The sequence below is a fragment of the Centroberyx affinis genome, unplaced genomic scaffold (genome assembly GCF_046629955.1).
Source record: "Centroberyx affinis isolate AG114_WGS23_722 - 3 ecotype Tasmania unplaced genomic scaffold, CSIRO-AGI_Caff_v1 ptg006592l_1, whole genome shotgun sequence".
In the NCBI taxonomy this organism is placed as follows: Eukaryota; Metazoa; Chordata; class Actinopteri; order Beryciformes; family Berycidae; genus Centroberyx; species Centroberyx affinis.
Genome location: NW_027283341.1, coordinates 61,123 through 67,143, shown reverse-complemented (window position 1 = coordinate 67,143; position 6,021 = coordinate 61,123).

The following is a 6,021-nucleotide window of genomic DNA, read 5'->3' as shown; positions in this document are numbered from 1 at the left end:
ACCCACTTTCCCTCAGCCTGCCTCACTTAATTCTACTGCAGTTAGCGATTTCCTACATTTCCCAGAATGCCTTTCAACAACCCCCAGAGAACAGGCGTGAACTTGCTGCATTCAATCAAATTTGGGCGCATTGGCATATAAATACAGCTAGCTAGCCAACTAGTTTGTGAACACTGGGGTGTCTATGATTGTAGCCAGGGTGCGATTTGTAAAAAAAACACAGAGGGGGAGATATTTTTGGAATGCATTTTTGCCGGGTGATATTTTACACAAGGAGGCGTGAAAATTAAAAATACAAGTGCAAACCCCTATCATACACATATTATTGTTCCCCAACAAATTCTATCCATGTCCATATATATCATATATGACCATATATCCCACTGAGCAATTTTAGGTTGATTAGACGTTTAAAACACGTCTAAATGGCCCAAATTAAGTTTAAATGGGGTTGAAAAGTGAAAGTTTATTAGATGTCTATACATAGACAAAATTATCCTAGGCTATATGAGAGCTACGCATAGACGCAATGTTGAAATTACTTCTTGTGCTCAGATAATTATCTTGTAGGCTAGTCTACAGGACTTCTCTGGTGCATATTTTTGGTATTTACAGATGTTTATTCATTGTAATAATGTATTTACTGCTTGGTCTAAAATAGGTCTATACATAGCCGTAATGATCCTGGGCTATATGAGAGCTAAAGCATAGACGCGACGTTGAAATCACGTCTTTTGCTCAGTGGGGAATGTCGAATTAGTTGACAGTCTTTTTGTCCTCTGACACTTTGGTTAAATCTAAAGAATTCAAATGTAACTTCAGTCCCTTATCATTCCTATCTGTTCCTTTATAGAGATTTTGGTAATATTTCAGAAAACGTGTTGCTATTTCAGTTTTTTCAGTTTGGTACTTAGAGTTTTCATCCTTAATTTTAGAAATTATAATTCTCTCCTTCTGTTTTTTTAACTTAAATGCCAAGAACTTTAATGCTTTAATGCTTTTGGACTGCTATCGTAATACGTTTGTCTTGTGAAATATTTTTATCTCCTATTTTTCTTCCTACTTGTTTTTCTATTTCAATTTTTTACTTTTGTGCCTTTTTCTTTTTCAAAGCAGCATATGCTATTATTTCCCCACGTACTGTGGCTTTAGCAGCTTCCCACAAAGTAATGGGTGTAGCCTGTCCATTGTCATTATTCTGAAAATATTGTCCCATAGCCTGCCGAATTCTATCTTTAAAATGTTTATCCTTTAGTAAAGAGTTATTGGTAACGCTTTAGATTACAGCCCGCAATGTACAGCGTAATTACTCCAGAGTTACGGTGTAATCTTTTGTACTAACGGTGTACCAGTACAGTACGTACCAATACATATATGTAGGTACAGGGGAACAAGATGTGAAGTTATGGAATAAGGGGGTAACAATTCGGGAACTTACAAAGAACTTATACTGTTTCCCTGCAGTTTTTACAAGATAACACTAATGATTGCTCTAATAGAATTTACAACACTGTGTCATTACATTCAATGTAATACAGTATAACGCTTGTGGGTTTGTGTCTTACAGAAGCTGAAACATGTCTAAAAAGGTCAAAACTCCAGCAACACTTGTAGTATATAGAACAACTTTATTGTTAGACCAACGTGTTTCAGCTTGTGGCCTTCATCAGGGTCATCATGAAACCTATTACAAACAACATTTAAATAGGGTAACAGAAAAAATTCAAAAAGGTAAAAAAAATAAATAAAAGACAGTTAGCTATACAGTATTTCTTGTATAGCCTTACGTATAGCCCATTAACATTGTATTTATTCACATCTAGAATGCCAGCGATGATGGCTTTGCGCCTGTGTGGCCAACAGCTTGATTCTTATGGCTTCTCACCAAGTGGGAGACATCACAGCTGTCAGAAATCCAGACATCACAGACTATCAATTACGGTCAAGAGACTGACACTAACAGTTTTTCTCTATAGGGTCAACATATGGCCAAGGTGCACCAGCTTCTTTCCCCTCCTCTCAACCTCAACCCGGTCATCTTCATCAGAAGTGGAAAGGAAGATGAAAAAGAAGAACAAAATGAGGAAGCAATGAAAGAAAAACAAAGAAATAAAGAATTCAATGCTATTTGTTCCTCGAAGGTTTATAATTTATTTTGAAATAAGAAGTATGTTAAATAAAGTTTTTAAGTTAAGGATGTAAGATTTGGTTTTTAATGATTCAAGGCGTACAATGTACACTTAAGATTACAGCTGGCGTATCCTGTAGTTACCCTGTAACTAAATGTAACAAAGGGAGAACTAACTGTACTTTAGATTACAATCCACACGCCCTGTAGTTACCCTGTAAGTACATGTTACTAGGGGAGAACTACCACCGCATATATATAACTTACTCTGTAACTACAGAGAACAATGTGAGAACAGTTTGTTTCGATTTTACTTGCCTCAAAACATGGAAGAACAAACTAAATTAACTGCACAGTTTGCTGTCAGAATAGCATATTAACCATATATAGCCTATGCGTTGTGATTCATACGTTGTGTTTTATCTATAAAACACTATATTTGTATTTATTTCCTGGGATGAAAGGAGGCCATGCACAGAGCTGAAAAATAGGTAACACCTTGTGTTCAAGGGCACGGTAGATACCGGTAAACTCCTGGCGGAAGTCTCTGGAGCATGCTGCTGTCGATTGATTGATTGATTATCATAATGCATTGCAGTAACAAAAAAACGGCTACCTAACAAACCCCAAACAGAAGCAGATCAGAAAACAAGGAGGCTTCGTACTAAAATATGAGCAAATATACTTATCAAACAGAGGGAAATAGAAATAAAGGCCTGTCTCTAATATAAGCCTGCTTCCAATAAAGGCCTGGTACCCTCTGCAGTTGAGGTAAATACAGGCCCGGGCCAATATTAGAGGAAATACGGTAGTAGAATTAGCAAAACAAAACAAACCCTGGCCTGCCCTCATAATTGAACTTGCCTTGTTTAAGAATTTATATATATATTGGCCTATTTACAAAGGAGCTAAGGGAAGAGAAGGACAGGAGAGGTGAAAAAATAAATAAATCAATACGCTATCAAAAATGAAAAAAAGAAAGTTTGGGGAGATAACTGCCGGAAATCTATATAAATCTCTTCCAGAAGGTTTTGAGCAGAAATAAATACTTAATAAATAATAATAAAAGATAGTTTGTTCCTTGTATGTCTTCATTCTCTCTTGTGCACGCATATAATCCTAAAAGCATGAAGTTTCTTGGGACTGCCAACTCCCATACACTGAAGCAGGAGGCCAACACCAGCCTTATAATCAGCAAGGCCCATCACTGACTTTTCTTCCTGCGTCAGCTCAGTCAATTTGCTGTGACCCTGGAAGCTGTGGTTCACTTCTACAGGGCTGTCACCTCTCCCTCACAACATGGTATGTCAATACAACAGCTCAAGAGAGGAAGCAGCTGGAGAGAGTTACAAGCACATCATCTAAGATCACTGGTTGTGGTTGTGCTCCATATGCCACCTGTATTCACAGGGAGAAACTGTCCACCAACCCTTCACACCCTGCCACTTCTTTCTTCAAACCCATTCCTTCTAGGAAGAGGTACCAGAGCATTAGCTGTCCAACCTCATGCGTCCATAATGACACCTACACAGAGACTGTTTGTCACCTGAATGTGCAGGCTAGGTGATTTTTAATGGAAGCATTAGAAGTCAGGTAAATGAAGGGCCTTTATAAGGCATTAGGTCACTTTATTAAAGGGTGGGCACTCTTATTTTACTCAGTAGTTGTGGTTGTGTAGGTGTGGATTTGGCACATGTGTTTTTGTATGTATGGTATGCTGTATGACTGTTATCTCATGTACTTAATTGTCATCTGTGTCTCTGTCTTTGTTTTTAATGGAGCAGCATCAAGGCAAATCCTCTGCCTCCACTGACCCCACCTATTGTTTTCCCTGTTCCTCCAAGCTGCCAGCATGGACTGGCCCAGAAATAAAATAAAATACAATAAAATACAATAAAATAAATACACTGAGCAATAAAAAATAGAGCATTTCCATTTTAGCAGCATCTCTTCAACATTGAACTGTGATGTCACAGGGCACAATGGAGAGTTGTGGAGTTTAGAATCTATGGAATCAGAGTTTCAGGTCCAAGATGCGCCTTGTGTGTCAGTTTACATGGATTCCCTCTGCGTACACACCACGTCTTCACGACTGCGATTGACTGTGTTTTCACCTTGTTGTCTGCTGTTGCTTTGAGCGTGCATTCACCACTGACTTATCAGTAACCACCTTCTCCAAGACCCTGCAAAGGTAGGATTTTTTTCACTCACTTATCTAATTTCACTGCTTAACCTGTAGCATCCTAAGTGTCAGTGAAATGTTACATGTTACAGTTTGTTATATTGTCACCAAATGAATCACTATGGCTAGACTTACACTGCAAAGTTCAAATTTGACACTTTTTCCTCTTGTAACACAAATTTGATGTTGTAAGAGGGAAAAACAGGTGAAATCGGATAATTCTCTGTGTAGATAGCAATGTATTGGGATCATCCTAGCATCCTAGCATCCTAGCAACATACTAAAATGCTTTTGGGATAACAGGCCCTGATCAGCCTCACATGGGGGAGTTACGGCTTTAATATGAGTCTGTCTGCTGTCAAGGCTCCTGCTGCATTTTTTTGTGGCCTCAAACATTTCATTGAGCTATCGGTGTCTTTCTCTGTAGTAATATTGTACTATAAATGAATAACTTGAATAAATGCTGTATCATACCATGCTGTATGTTATTTTCCATGGTGTTCAGGTTGCCTTGTCGAGATCATGGACTACAGTCCCTCTGAGGTGGAGAAAGCTGAGGCCCAGCCCCACACCAGGATCCAGACCTGGACGGAGCTGGTCCACAGCTACTCCCTCAAACAAGTCATCTCCCAGCTGGCAGTTCAGGTACATTATCATGGATGTGTGTTCAATGTGATATGAAATGAGAACCTTTGAATCCAAAGACAATCACAAGATGCTCCAGTAGTTACAGTTCAGGCTTCTGCAGAATTATTTTATTACGTTATGCTCCAACTATTAAACGTATTGACTTATATTACATGTATAATTGATCAAATCTCACCTTATGTTTTTGCTCCCTCCCTTGGAGAGATACACAGTACATGCATGCTTCCCCTTCATTAAATCTTCATGGTTGAAACTCAAGTTGTGTCATGTTGGTCTTCTGTGCTCTCCAGATCAGCCCTTGTGCCCCTGAGCCTGTGGATTGTCTGCAGGCCCATGGCTCTCTGAACACACAGCGCCTCCTCTCTCCCTCCTTCCCCTGGGTCCAGGTGATGGAGGAGAAGCAGGAGGCCAACTGTCTGCTCCAGCCCACTGCGCACTACCAGGTGACTACTGTACTGCCGGCATGTTCAAATGCTGCAAGTGCAGGAGGAATCCCCTTTAATGTGTTGAAAATATTATGTCAAAATACATTGAATGACAAAAATAAAATGCATTGCAGTGTAAGATCAGCAGTAGGCCTATATGTTGCCATCATATTATATCTAAGGTGTATATTTGAAGGTGGCCAAGTGCGTCCTGGGCAGCTTGGAGGAGGTTTTAGGGCCCAGAGCCGTGCTGGAGAAAGCTCTGTTGGTCTCTTCACCCATCCTCCAGCAGTATGTTGCTCACCTGGTGGCTCTGAACATAGCCCAGCTGGTCCCAGATCAGCTGTCACCCAACCAGGACAGACAGGTGAGTGAGACGAGTTAAACTTACTTTCAATTAAACTTAATCCTGTCTAGATTTGTTTATGTTTTTATTGTATTCTATTTCAATTTTGTTCAGCTGACACATTTTAAAATGCATGACATGAATAACATAAAACTGTCAAGTATGATGACAAAAATGATTCAGAATTGTTTTCAGAGTGACAGTTTTGCAGTGGAAGCACTATGTTTGTAGTCACGTAAACATTTACATTTTACACTTACATTTTCAAGACTTAAAGTGTTTGCAACAGTGA